Source organism: Theobroma cacao, chromosome 3 (assembly GCF_053813885.1).
Source record: "Theobroma cacao isolate CCN51 chromosome 3, ASM5381388v1, whole genome shotgun sequence".
NCBI lineage: Eukaryota > Viridiplantae > Streptophyta > Magnoliopsida > Malvales > Malvaceae > Theobroma > Theobroma cacao.
In genome coordinates this window covers 10,575,439-10,589,940 of record NC_142641.1, presented here as the reverse complement: position 1 = coordinate 10,589,940, position 14,502 = coordinate 10,575,439, and the positions used below count along the sequence as shown (strand labels likewise).

Sequence of the window (14,502 nt, the reverse complement as noted above, 5' to 3'; positions counted from 1 at the left end):
GTGATTCGGAGTTCGAGGATCAATTTGGAGTCAAATTGGAATTTTCGCTATCTAGGGGCAAAATGGTCATTTGCCACCTGGGGACAAAATGGAAATTTTTAGAAAATATTTTTGGCCCCATTTCACTTATTGGAGTAAGATTTGAGGTTTAGAAGTGAAAAATTTTAATTTCGGTATAATTTGGAGTAAAAGGGTAAAATGGTAATTTTACCATTCGGAATCGAAAATTTAATTTTTTGAAAGGATTTTGATCAAATTTAATTATTTGGAGTGTGAAATGAGTATGAGGAGTGAAAATTATGCATTATGGAAAATTTTCAATTTTTGGGGTAAAAATGTAATTTTTGAAAAGTTCGGGGGCAAAAGTGTAATTTTGAAAAATTTGCTCCACCAAAACTGTGGAAAAATCTGGAAATTTCACTTAAGACTTGGATAAGTCAAAGGGAATGCATGGTGAAAAAAATAGGACAAGTGGATGGCTAGAAAAAAAAAATGAATTAATAAAATATTTAAAATATGAATAAAATAATATTATTTCATTAAACAATAAAAAGGCATAAAAAAAAATCAGCCCACCCATTCTTCTTCTTCAACATTCGGCCAAGCAAGAAACAAGAGAGAGAAAGGAGAAAACAAAACCCTAGAGAGAGAAAATCAAAGAAAAAGTGTGAATTTTCAAGGAAATTAAGTGAAAAAGGTGAGATTTTTTCTATTAAGCTTGAGTTTTCTTATTCCCAAGCATTTCTCTTTATTTTCCATGATTAAATTACATGTTTTCATGATGAATTCAATTCTGAAAAAATGGGTTAGGAGAGAGAAAGTTGTTGGATTTATTTGATTTTAATTTATGTTAGTGTTTTTAGTTAGTTTAGCATATTTAGAAACAAAACAACAAGAAAAGAATTTATTTTCTCCCCCAACCATTAATGGCTGAATTTACCATGTAGTGAGTGAGGATGAGTTTGATTTTATTCTAGGAGAATTGGTTAAGGAATAATGAATTATGAGCCTAGAAAAATAATGGGAATTTTTGGAGCAAAAATACGAATTTTTACCCACTAGGGGTATTTTTGTAATTTGCTGTTGGGACTGATAATTTGCATCACACTGAGGGACATTAAGTTAATTTGGGTGTAATTGAGGTATAGAAACTGAAAAGAATTAAATTGGAGTTTAAACAAACCCGTTAGGAATTTAATCGGGTGATAAGACGAATTAGGCTAATACCGGATTTAAATAGTTACCAGTGCATTTTTGCATTCCATATCATGCATTGGTAGTCCAAATTAGTTTAATTTTGATTTAGTACCAACTTAGTGAAATTCTCGATTTTGTACTGTGTCAAGGTGGTGAGTCCTCCAATAAAGGCAAGGAAATTGCATCCGAGGACCAGTAGACAGAGTGCTTCGAAAGTCTGCATTCTAGACATAGTGAGTAAACTTATTATCGTCTTAATTATCTAGAGTAGTTTTATACAACTATGTGATTTTATGAAAAATGGGTTATATGGTAAATTGTTATGTTTTAAGGGAAATTGTGATTTTATAAAATGATTTTATAAATTTTCTGAAAAATCGAATATTGGTTTTGAAAATAGAGTAATTGGAGACTGCTAGTTTGTGTTGCAAATTTATGGTTCTGAATTGAATGGCTTATGACAATAAATGAGCATGAATGGCTAAACTGATTTTGGTGTTATAATTATTTATACTGTGTATTCAGCCTTGAGAGGCTAGGTTGTGATAAATTGCCATGACATGCTAGAATGAATTTTATTGATTGGTGGATTATATATTAATTATTTACTGCAGAGGGGGTTCCGTGGACCAGCCTATTAGAGGGGCACGGTAAACTCCATTATATTATTACCTCGAACGGAGAGGCGCGTAGGGTATCTCCTGGGGTATAGCTTAGGGTTCACTTCACGCCAAACCACCACGTGAAGGGGAACTCAGCCAACGCCAAGGAACGGCTGTATTTTTTTCAAACAAAAATATATTTTAAGTGTACACAAAATTTTAACAGCCTTGGCGGACTCGGTTAGATGCCCTGCGCAAGGTATCACCGAGTATGAGTTTTGGCACGAGCCAAAGTTTTAAGAAATTCATAAGCCAAGTTGATTTCTCGATTTTCATGGATTGATTTTATTTGGTTGAAATGAGTTGAAAGGTAATGAAATTACAGTATGATGATTTATTTTAATTGTCTCCATTTACTCGACTTTAGATAGTTTAGATGGTATCTGTTTACTCACTGGGATTTTATAATCTCACCACCCTCATTTCCTCACATTTCAGGCTCAGGGAATTCCATAGTTAGCTGATTTTGACAAGGACTTTCATTTGGACTCGAATCGGTAAAAGCTGTAGGTTTCCAGCTTCCGATGCATTTTGGATAGATGTGGGCCCACGTGTCACTGTAAAAGAAATTTTATGCTTTGGTTATTTGTTTTATAGTATATATGTATATAATTATCTTTTACGCTATAAGAATTATGTATCGATAGTTTTATGAAAATTATTTTACAAGAAAATAGTTTATTTTATTGAATATTTTTATTATATTCAAATGGTCAAATTTTCACTTCAAATGAACGTTTTAGATACTTAATTTTTTTTAATCATTAAATATATATTTTCGGCTTACCTACTACATTTTTAGCAAGTTTCGAGGTTTTCGACAAAAATGACAAAAATGCCCCTATGAGCAAAAAAAAAATGTTATGTTATGATTTGGAAATGATTTGTAATCTTTCGTATTTTGATTATTTGATAACTATTGCTCACCGGGGAAGTGCGAAAGCTGATACGAGAGCCTTGCGAGGTTTCGATCGACATTCGGGGTGAAGAATGTTTGTCGAGGCTTCGCGGCGGTTGTCACGGGCTCGATGGGGAGTTCCGGGTCGTGACAATTTAGATTGGTATCAGAGCATGGTTTAAAGATCATATATTTTGATTTTAAAGCTTTGGATTTAAAAGTTTTTGGTTTTAAAGTTGTTTTATGGAATCTACACTGACACTGCGTGGCCCCAAGTCCAGTTAAGTTAAGATAAGTTAAGATAAGTTAAGTTAGGTTAGATTGAATAGTATGTATGCATCTTCATATAGAAATCTACCTACTTTTGAGATGCATAAATAATTAAACAATTACTATTTGATTGTATATAGGTTTTGAGGTGCACTGGTGACATACACACCATGTCTAGAAGTGGTGGTAGTCTCGATACCTCTCATAGTGATAGCGAGAGATCTCTAGATTCTACAGCTAGAAGCAAATGGCACCCTGATACAGGTGATTCGGAAGGTGGTCTGTCTCGAATTTCTGATAATAGAATTCCTAAGAACTTATCAGAATGAGTTTATAATAAAGGGAGCTTCGAGAGTAGCGAGAATTTTGAAAGTGAGAGTAGCTCCAATACATCAAAAATTGAACAAGATTTCCTTTCGAAACAACCTGGAGAGCACCCTAGAGAATGGACGAGGGAAGAAATTGCAAGGGGATATATTCGTTCTAGGAAGAGTGTGACAGTAGTCCGACACTTTCCACCAGGCTGTGGGAGAAATGTAAGGGGACAACCAGAAAAGGATAAGGAGAAAGTAACAGTGGCAAGTAAACCCCTTAGAAAAGTGTCAGGTGTACGACATTTTCCTCCTCGTTGTGGAAGAAATGCTACACCGGTGAGTGATGAAGAATATAGGAGAATACAACAAGCCTGGATTGAGGAGCAAAGGAAAAAATCTCAGAAGGAGGAAAACCCGGAAGAGGATCTTTAGGAGGACTCAGAGTAGAATCTTCCGATAAGATCAGATTAAGATGATGATCCCAAGGACATGTAATATTTTCGTAGGATTTTACACTACCTTAACTCTAAGTAGATGTTGTGTAAAAGAGATAATAATTATCTGTACAAAGAATTAAAAATAGTTTGGCTTTTAAAGTATAGGACTAGAATGTATTATAAAATGGTTGTTTAAGTAACTGAAAGTATATGGGAATCTTTAGTATGATAGGGATAAATTGGTAATATAATTATTGAGGAAGGTTATAGAAGGAAGCAATAAGGTTATAAATGACATTCGGAATGGATAATGTGATTAAGTTAATGATTGTAATTTAAGCATGAAGGGGATTATTCAGTGATGTTATGACACTATGAGGTAATAGTCGGGCACAAATATAACCCAATGAAGTTAAATTATGGAATATGGGGAATATAAAATTTTGATTCAGTAAGGATTGCGAGAATAAAGTGAGGAGGAAGCCAAGCTATTTTCATAGTTAATTATACCGAAAGTCAATAAGATTATTGGAGTATAAGACAAAGAAGATAATTGGATAGGGATGACAATAAATTTGAGGAAAGTTGTAGATAGTAAACAACTTATGTGTAGAGTGGTATATGTATCATGAATTTATTACACTGTATGGAAAGGATGTTATGAGGTGGAATTTTATGAATGTTGATAAAAGTCAAAAGATGACATGAGATGAAAGTATTAATCTGGCTTAGTGTGTATGACAAGAAAATAGAAGGTACCTATACTTATGGAACTCATGATATATATCTAGAAGGGAAACCACTGGTTGAGAATGATTGATGTGGTGACTTTGAATGCAGACAAATAGCTTTGATGAGAAAATTTCCAATAGCTACAGTACTTCAGCATTGACTGTTCAATGTTATACTGCTCCGAATACCTCACGCCTATGATGCATGAGTAAGATGGGAGTGACACGATAATGAGCTTACAAATTGAATTTTGGTTGTTGGTCGTTGTGTTTTGTTATCTAGGAGTCTTAAATATTTTGGAGAATGTTTACCCAAATGAATTGAAAAACTTCTTTATTGCCTTGTATATAGGCATATAATTAAAAGAAAAAAATTTAAAAGATTCTTGAGATGACTATATTGAGATGAGATACCAAGTAATGAAAGTGTGAAGGAAGAATTACGAGACTGGTATAGAAAATCAGTTTATGTAGAATATCATTATGAGAATTTGTAATATCTGTTTTGATACAGTAAAATGACAAGGGTTAGTAACAATATGAGGCTAATTATGTGGCACCCTGGAAACCTCTGAAGATGAGTTAAGGATTGAATGGATGAGTACGTATTTATATACCTTTAAGATTAAGTGTTTTAGGAATACATAAACATCTTTGAGAAGAGATTATAATCATACACAGCAAGTATGAAACGTAAAATTTTTAAAACTTGCTGAGAAGCCTAACGGCTAAATCACAAGTTAAGGGATCACATGCTGTGAGACATAAGTTTAAGATAGATATTCCCAAGGAAATACTCAAGAGAAGTTTTGCTCTGGATCTCGTTAAAGCAAGCACTAAGTTATGTGATTATAAAAAGGAAGCTGTAAGCTGAGAGTGATATTAGTATTAATATTGAAAAATACTTTAGGGGAATCTAGTTTTAAGTTTTACAATTTCAAGTACAATTTATAAATTAGTTAAGGAAGAATGGTGTTATGTTCATATGAAGGAGTGGAACAAAGGATGATAGAAGTTGACCTTGAAAATGAAGTCAGATAATGAAACTTTCCTAATATATTATGGAAATTGGAATTCGAAAATGCTTAAGGCATACATGATTCAAATGGGTTTGAGTCTTAAGTGACAAATCAATATCGTAATGCAAGAAAGATACAAGGTAATATAGAGGCATGAAAGATGATTAAGGACAAAAAGGATGACTCTTAGGAATTGTGGTATTGCATGAGATGCAATGATCAAGTTGAGATAAATCTTTGAGGCATGAATAGGATTATAAAGCATACACGTATAATAGATTATAATTCAATGGAGATGACATTGTGATGAATGATATATAGTATAAGGAAACTCAAACATATGGTTGGAAATGATATGAATGATATGAAGTTATACACAAGTATAATAGGAAGGTTGACATGCACTATAAGAATTATTATATTGAAACTAGGATTGGGATACAGATGAATAATGGGGGAATGTAGTCCAAGGCATGTGAACACATGGATTCCTATATATAAAGAGAGAGGTTGACATTTGAAAATGCATGTATATATGTATATATGAAATTGATAATTTTACTAACTGAAGTGAAGAATGGTTCTCGGTAATTGGGAGATTTTGAAATAGTGTCCAGAGAGGTTAGTGAGCTAAAGTGTTAACAGACATGTAATGAACGATTAAAGTTATGAATGACTTTGAAAGTAAACCTTGAATTGTTTAAGTTTTTAATGGAACTCCATTAAAGGAAGGGTTTGGACCAGTATAAGATGGATGAATCAAGGTTGAGAAAATTGGTATGGAGCAAATTAATAAAACGATGAATAGGTATACATAAGTAAGTATGATATGTGATCGAAATCGGTATAATTGAGATGAAGTTATGGTTCAAATGTAATAATGGAGATAAAGGCATGCTTAGTGTCTAGATATAAGAGATCATGGTTGTGAAAAGTATTACTGATCCGGTTCCAAATGATGATAATTGCTTTAAATAAAGCATTTAATTGAACTGAAGGTGAACGAGGGAAATAAACTGAATGTCCCTATAAAAGGAACAAGGAGTAAGATCATAGAAGGAGATTGATAATGCAACATCGACTGGAATTCGAGGACGAATTCTATTTAAGTGGGGGAGATTGAAATACCCCATACTTTGATATGGTGATAAATAAAATTGATCGAATGCATATTGAGGTCAATTAAAATGTTTAGAAGTGATAAAAGACGAAAGGAGTAGTTTAGGATAAAATGTTTCGCAAGTGAGAAAATAATAATAAAATAATAATAATTTTATCAGAGGAGAATTTGTGAGATAAAAGGCGATTTGGAAGTCAAGTGAGGCATAATAAGGTATTTTGGGTACCAAAGAGACAAGATAAAATTTGTAGAATAAAATAATATTTTATTAATAAAATATTATTAAAATATTAATATTTAGCCGGATGTCGAAGTCAATCAAGAAGAAAGATCATATGGTTGATCCAAGTGGGGGAGAAGATGACAAGCTCGACTCTATAAAAATATTTATCATGACATACATGTGATGGATAGTATGTTTGCATGCTAGGAGAGTTTCGAAAAATTTACAAAAGTCGGTATTGTACCTAGAGGTACAATAAAGTTGATTTAAGCCTCGAACTAGATCAAATAGAGAATTTATAATGAAATTAAGAATTTTAAAGTCCCAGAATGGGTTAATATGGTGATTCGGAGTTCGAGGATCAATTTGGAGTCAAATTGGAATTTTCGCTATCTAGGGGCAAAATGGTCATTTGCCACCTGGGGACAAAATGGAAATTTTTAGAAAAGATTTTTGGCCCCATTTCACTTATTGGAGTAAGATTTGAGGTTTAGAAGTGAAAAATTTTAATTTCGGTATAATTTGGAGTAAAAGGGTAAAATGGTAATTTTACCATTCGGAATCGAAAATTTAATTTTTTGAAAGGATTTTGATCAAATTTAATTATTTGGAGTGTGAAATGAGTATGAGGAGTGAAAATTATGCATTATGGAAAATTTTCAATTTTTGGGGTAAAAATGTAATTTTTGAAAAGTTCGGGGGCAAAAGTGTAATTTTGAAAAATTTGCTCCACCAAAACTGTGGAAAAATCTGGAAATTTCACTTAAGACTTAGATAAGTCAAAGGGAATGCATGGTGAAAAAAATAGGACAAGTGGATGGCTAGAAAAAAAAAATGAATTAATAAAATATTTAAAATATGAATAAAATAATATTATTTCATTAAACAATAAAAAGGCATAAAAAAAAATCAGCCCACCCATTCTTCTTCTTCAACATTCGGCCAAGCAAGAAACAAGAGAGAGAAAGGAGAAAACAAAACCCTAGAGAGAGAAAATCAAAGAAAAAGTGTGAATTTTCAAGGAAATTAAGTGAAAAAGGTGAGATTTTTTCTATTAAGCTTGAGTTTTCTTATTCCCAAGCATTTCTCTTTATTTTCCATGATTAAATTACATGTTTTCATGATGAATTCAATTCTGAAAAAATGGGTTAGGAGAGAGAAAGTTGTTGGATTTATTTGATTTTAATTTATGTTAGTGTTTTTAGTTAGTTTAGCATATTTAGAAACAAAACAACAAGAAAAGAATTTATTTTCTCCCCCAACCATTAATGGCTGAATTTACCATGTAGTGAGTGAGGATGAGTTTGATTTTATTCTAGGAGAATTGGTTAAGGAATAATGAATTATGAGCCTAGAAAAATAATGGGAATTTTTGGAGCAAAAATACGAATTTTTACCCACTAGGGGTATTTTTGTAATTTGCTGTTGGGACTGATAATTTGCATCACACTGAGGGACATTAAGTTAATTTGGGTGTAATTGAGGTATAGAAACTGAAAAGAATTAAATTGGAGTTTAAACAAACCCGTTAGGAATTTAATCGGGTGATAAGACGAATTAGGCTAATACCGGATTTAAATAGTTACCAGTGCAGTTTTGCATTCCATATCATGCATTGGTAGTCCAAATTAGTTTAATTTTGATTTAGTACCAACTTAGTGAAATTCTCGATTTTGTACTGTGTCAAGGTGGTGAGTCCTCCAATAAAGGCAAGGAAATTGCATCCGAGGACCAGTAGACAGAGTGCTTCGAAAGTCTGCATTCTAGACATAGTGAGTAAACTTATTATCGTCTTAATTATCTAGAGTAGTTTTATACAACTATGTGATTTTATGAAAAATGGGTTATATGGTAAATTGTTATGTTTTAAGGGAAATTGTGATTTTATAAAATGATTTTATAAATTTTCTGAAAAATCGAATATTGGTTTTGAAAATAGAGTAATTGGAGACTGCTAGTTTGTGTTGCAAATTTATGGTTCTGAATTGAATGGCTTATGACAATAAATGAGCATGAATGGCTAAACTGATTTTGGTGTTATAATTATTTATACTGTGTATTCAGCCTTGAGAGGCTAGGTTGTGATAAATTGCCATGACATGCTAGAATGAATTTTATTGATTGGTGGATTATATATTAATTATTTACTGCAGAGGGGGTTCCGTGGACCAGCCTATTAGAGGGGCACGGTAAACTCCATTATATTATTACCTCGAACGGAGAGGCGCGTAGGGTATCTCCTGGGGTATAGCTTAGGGTTCACTTCACGCCAAACCACCACGTGAAGGGGAACTCAGCCAACGCCAAGGAACGGCTGTATTTTTTTCAAACAAAAATATATTTTAAGTGTACACAAAATTTTAACAGCCTTGGCGGACTCGGTTAGATGCCCTGCGCAAGGTATCACCGAGTATGAGTTTTGGCACGAGCCAAAGTTTTAAGAAATTCATAAGCCAAGTTGATTTCTCGATTTTCATGGATTGATTTTATTTGGTTGAAATGAGTTGAAAGGTAATGAAATTACAGTATGATGATTTATTTTAATTGTCTCCATTTACTCGACTTTAGATAGTTTAGATGGTATCTGTTTACTCACTGGGATTTTATAATCTCACCACCCTCATTTCCTCACATTTCAGGCTCAGGGAATTCCATAGTTAGCTGATTTTGACAAGGACTTTCATTTGGACTCGAATCGGTAAAAGCTGTAGGTTTCCAGCTTCCGATGCATTTTGGATAGATGTGGGCCCACGTGTCACTGTAAAAGAAATTTTATGCTTTGGTTATTTGTTTTATAGTATATATGTATATAATTATCTTTTACGCTATAAGAATTATGTATCGATAGTTTTATGAAAATTATTTTACAAGAAAATAGTTTATTTTATTGAATATTTTTATTATATTCAAATGGTCAAATTTTCACTTCAAATGAACGTTTTAGATACTTAATTTTTTTTAATCATTAAATATATATTTTCGGCTTACCTACTACATTTTTAGCAAGTTTCGAGGTTTTCGACAAAAATGACAAAAATGCCCCTATGAGCAAAAAAAAAATGTTATGTTATGATTTGGAAATGATTTGTAATCTTTCGTATTTTGATTATTTGATAACTATTGCTCACCGGGGAAGTGCGAAAGCTGATACGAGAGCCTTGCGAGGTTTCGATCGACATTCGGGGTGAAGAATGTTTGTCGAGGCTTCGCGGCGGTTGTCACGGGCTCGATGGGGAGTTCCGGGTCGTGACAATTTAGATTGGTATCAGAGCATGGTTTAAAGATCATATATTTTGATTTTAAAGCTTTGGATTTAAAAGTTTTTGGTTTTAAAGTTGTTTTATGGAATCTACACTGACACTGCGTGGCCCCAAGTCCAGTTAAGTTAAGATAAGTTAAGATAAGTTAAGTTAGGTTAGATTGAATAGTATGTATGCATCTTCATATAGAAATCTACCTACTTTTGAGATGCATAAATAATTAAACAATTACTATTTGATTGTATATAGGTTTTGAGGTGCACTGGTGACATACACACCATGTCTAGAAGTGGTGGTAGTCTCGATACCTCTCATAGTGATAGCGAGAGATCTCTAGATTCTACAGCTAGAAGCAAATGGCACCCTGATACAGGTGATTCGGAAGGTGGTCTGTCTCGAATTTCTGATAATAGAATTCCTAAGAACTTATCAGAATGAGTTTATAATAAAGGGAGCTTCGAGAGTAGCGAGAATTTTGAAAGTGAGAGTAGCTCCAATACATCAAAAATTGAACAAGATTTCCTTTCGAAACAACCTGGAGAGCACCCTAGAGAATGGACGAGGGAAGAAATTGCAAGGGGATATATTCGTTCTAGGAAGAGTGTGACAGTAGTCCGACACTTTCCACCAGGCTGTGGGAGAAATGTAAGGGGACAACCAGAAAAGGATAAGGAGAAAGTAACAGTGGCAAGTAAACCCCTTAGAAAAGTGTCAGGTGTACGACATTTTCCTCCTCGTTGTGGAAGAAATGCTACACCGGTGAGTGATGAAGAATATAGGAGAATACAACAAGCCTGGATTGAGGAGCAAAGGAAAAAATCTCAGAAGGAGGAAAACCCGGAAGAGGATCTTTAGGAGGACTCAGAGTAGAATCTTCCGATAAGATCAGATTAAGATGATGATCCCAAGGACATGTAATATTTTCGTAGGATTTTACACTACCTTAACTCTAAGTAGATGTTGTGTAAAAGAGATAATAATTATCTGTACAAAGAATTAAAAATAGTTTGGCTTTTAAAGTATAGGACTAGAATGTATTATAAAATGGTTGTTTAAGTAACTGAAAGTATATGGGAATCTTTAGTATGATAGGGATAAATTGGTAATATAATTATTGAGGAAGGTTATAGAAGGAAGCAATAAGGTTATAAATGACATTCGGAATGGATAATGTGATTAAGTTAATGATTGTAATTTAAGCATGAAGGGGATTATTCAGTGATGTTATGACACTATGAGGTAATAGTCGGGCACAAATATAACCCAATGAAGTTAAATTATGGAATATGGGGAATATAAAATTTTGATTCAGTAAGGATTGCGAGAATAAAGTGAGGAGGAAGCCAAGCTATTTTCATAGTTAATTATACCGAAAGTCAATAAGATTATTGGAGTATAAGACAAAGAAGATAATTGGATAGGGATGACAATAAATTTGAGGAAAGTTGTAGATAGTAAACAACTTATGTGTAGAGTGGTATATGTATCATGAATTTATTACACTGTATGGAAAGGATGTTATGAGGTGGAATTTTATGAATGTTGATAAAAGTCAAAAGATGACATGAGATGAAAGTATTAATCTGGCTTAGTGTGTATGACAAGAAAATAGAAGGTACCTATACTTATGGAACTCATGATATATATCTAGAAGGGAAACCACTGGTTGAGAATGATTGATGTGGTGACTTTGAATGCAGACAAATAGCTTTGATGAGAAAATTTCCAATAGCTACAGTACTTCAGCATTGACTGTTCAATGTTATACTGCTCCGAATACCTCACGCCTATGATGCATGAGTAAGATGGGAGTGACACGATAATGAGCTTACAAATTGAATTTTGGTTGTTGGTCGTTGTGTTTTGTTATCTAGGAGTCTTAAATATTTTGGAGAATGTTTACCCAAATGAATTGAAAAACTTCTTTATTGCCTTGTATATAGGCATATAATTAAAAGAAAAAAATTTAAAAGATTCTTGAGATGACTATATTGAGATGAGATACCAAGTAATGAAAGTGTGAAGGAAGAATTACGAGACTGGTATAGAAAATCAGTTTATGTAGAATATCATTATGAGAATTTGTAATATCTGTTTTGATACAGTAAAATGACAAGGGTTAGTAACAATATGAGGCTAATTGTGTGGCACCCTGGAAACCTCTGAAGATGAGTTAAGGATTGAATGGATGAGTACGTATTTATATACCTTTAAGATTAAGTGTTTTAGGAATACATAAACATCTTTGAGAAGAGATTATAATCATACACAGCAAGTATGAAACGTAAAATTTTTAAAACTTGCTGAGAAGCCTAACGGCTAAATCACAAGTTAAGGGATCACATGCTGTGAGACATAAGTTTAAGATAGATATTCCCAAGGAAATACTCAAGAGAAGTTTTGCTCTGGATCTCGTTAAAGCAAGCACTAAGTTATGTGATTATAAAAAGGAAGCTGTAAGCTGAGAGTGATATTAGTATTAATATTGAAAAATACTTTAGGGGAATCTAGTTTTAAGTTTTACAATTTCAAGTACAATTTATAAATTAGTTAAGGAAGAATGGTGTTATGTTCATATGAAGGAGTGGAACAAAGGATGATAGAAGTTGACCTTGAAAATGAAGTCAGATAATGAAACTTTCCTAATATATTATGGAAATTGGAATTCGAAAATGCTTAAGGCATACATGATTCAAATGGGTTTGAGTCTTAAGTGACAAATCAATATCGTAATGCAAGAAAGATACAAGGTAATATAGAGGCATGAAAGATGATTAAGGACAAAAAGGATGACTCTTAGGAATTGTGGTATTGCATGAGATGCAATGATCAAGTTGAGATAAATCTTTGAGGCATGAATAGGATTATAAAGCATACACGTATAATAGATTATAATTCAATGGAGATGACATTGTGATGAATGATATATAGTATAAGGAAACTCAAACATATGGTTGGAAATGATATGAATGATATGAAGTTATACACAAGTATAATAGGAAGGTTGACATGCACTATAAGAATTATTATATTGAAACTAGGATTGGGATACGGATGAATAATGGGGGAATGTAGTCCAAGGCATGTGAACACATGGATTCCTATATATAAAGAGAGAGGTTGACATTTGAAAATGCATGTATATATGTATATATGAAATTGATAATTTTACTAACTGAAGTGAAGAATGGTTCTCGGTAATTGGGAGATTTTGAAATAGTGTCCAGAGAGGTTAGTGAGCTAAAGTGTTAACAGACATGTAATGAACGATTAAAGTTATGAATGACTTTGAAAGTAAACCTTGAATTGTTTAAGTTTTTAATGGAACTCCATTAAAGGAAGGGTTTGGACCAGTATAAGATGGATGAATCAAGGTTGAGAAAATTGGTATGGAGCAAATTAATAAAACGATGAATAGGTATACATAAGTAAGTATGATATGTGATCGAAATCGGTATAATTGAGATGAAGTTATGGTTCAAATGTAATAATGGAGATAAAGGCATGCTTAGTGTCTAGATATAAGAGATCATGGTTGTGAAAAGTATTACTGATCCGGTTCCAAATGATGATAATTGCTTTAAATAAAGCATTTAATTGAACTGAAGGTGAACGAGGGAAATAAACTGAATGTCCCTATAAAAGGAACAAGGAGTAAGATCATAGAAGGAGATTGATAATGCAACATCGACTGGAATTCGAGGACGAATTCTATTTAAGTGGGGGAGATTGAAATACCCCATACTTTGATATGGTGATAAATAAAATTGATCGAATGCATATTGAGGTCAATTAAAATGTTTAGAAGTGATAAAAGACGAAAGGAGTAGTTTAGGATAAAATGTTTCGCAAGTGAGAAAATAATAATAAAATAATAATAATTTTATCAGAGGAGAATTTGTGAGATAAAAGGCGATTTGGAAGTCAAGTGAGGCATAATAAGGTATTTTGGGTACCAAAGAGACAAGATAAAATTTGTAGAATAAAATAATATTTTATTAATAAAATATTATTAAAATATTAATATTTAGCCGGATGTCGAAGTCAATCAAGAAGAAAGATCATATGGTTGATCCAAGTGGGGGAGAAGATGACAAGCTCGACTCTATAAAAATATTTATCATGACATACATGTGATGGATAGTATGTTTGCATGCTAGGAGAGTTTCGAAAAATTTACAAAAGTCGGTATTGTACCTAGAGGTACAATAAAGTTGATTTAAGCCTCGAACTAGATCAAATAGAGAATTTATAATGAAATTAAGAATTTTAAAGTCCCAGAATGGGTTAATATGGTGATTCGGAGTTCGAGGATCAATTTGGAGTCAAATTGGAATTTTCGCTATCTAGGGGCAAAATGGTCATTTGCCA

General features: G+C 32.9%; 2 long non-coding RNA genes across 2 annotated transcripts; both read left to right on the top strand.

Annotated features, from left to right (window-relative positions):
- Positions 1-554: 554 nt before the first annotated feature.
- Positions 555-2,571, top strand: LOC148763582 (uncharacterized). Its single transcript, XR_016025519.1, has 3 exons — positions 555-697; positions 1,347-1,430; positions 2,298-2,571. It is a non-coding gene; the product is annotated as an uncharacterized LOC148763582 (long non-coding RNA).
- A 5,196-nt stretch (positions 2,572-7,767) lies between these two features.
- On the top strand, positions 7,768-9,784 carry LOC148763581 (uncharacterized). The gene is made up of 3 exons (XR_016025520.1): positions 7,768-7,910; positions 8,560-8,643; positions 9,511-9,784. It is a non-coding gene; the product is annotated as an uncharacterized LOC148763581 (long non-coding RNA).
- Positions 9,785-14,502: the final 4,718 nt, after the last annotated feature.